Below are 825 nucleotides of genomic sequence, written 5' to 3' on the forward strand. Positions count from 1 at the left end.
AGTCCCTGCAATGACCTCTGCCAGTTCCCTAAGCACTCTGGGGTGGAGATTGTCAGAGACCTGCTGATTTGAACACATCTAGTCCCTCCAGCAGTTCCTTGACTAGGTTCTCACTGACCCTGGGCCTTTCTGTGCCTCCCTTGGCTCTGTCTAGAATCCCAGTGAGGGGGATGTCCCTGTCCATGCTCAGAAAAATGGAAGCAAAGAATCTGTTAAAGAGATTAGCTTTGTCATCTGGTGCTACCACCAGATTACCAAGCATGTCCTGCAGAGGCCCCACATTATTTGGCACCTTCTTTTTACCCTCTATATATTTAAAAAAGGACTTCTTGTTATCTTTGATCTGGGTTGCTAGTCCCAGTTCCATCTCTGCCTTAGCCTTCCTAATAGCCCCCCTACAATCTCGAGCCAAGGAGGTATAATCCTCCTTGGTGATGGCCCCTCCCTTCCATTGGGTTTATGCCTCCTTTTTGGCTTTGAGGCATTCGTGGATGCTTTTGGTGAGCCATGGAGGCTTTTGAGCACTTTTTCCCCCTTTGATCCACATGGGGATTGTCACGCTTTGGGCTTGGAGGATCATCTCCTTAAGGAATGATTACTCTTATTGAACTCCCAACTCCCCTCTCCTCTGGGACTTCAGTGCCTCCCCGACTAGTCTCCTTACCTCATTGAAATCTGCCCTCCTGAAGTCCAGGGCTGCTGCCTTGGTGCAGGCCTTTGACACCCTGCGCTGGATGGTAAATTCCAGTAGGCAATGGTCGTTATCACCCAGGTGGTCGAGCACCCACAGTCCCCTCACCAGGTCATCGCCTGTAGCCCGGACCA

The sequence above is a fragment of the Alligator sinensis genome, unplaced genomic scaffold (genome assembly GCF_000455745.1).
Source record: "Alligator sinensis unplaced genomic scaffold, ASM45574v1 scaffold652_1, whole genome shotgun sequence".
Classification (NCBI taxonomy): Eukaryota; Metazoa; Chordata; order Crocodylia; family Alligatoridae; genus Alligator; species Alligator sinensis.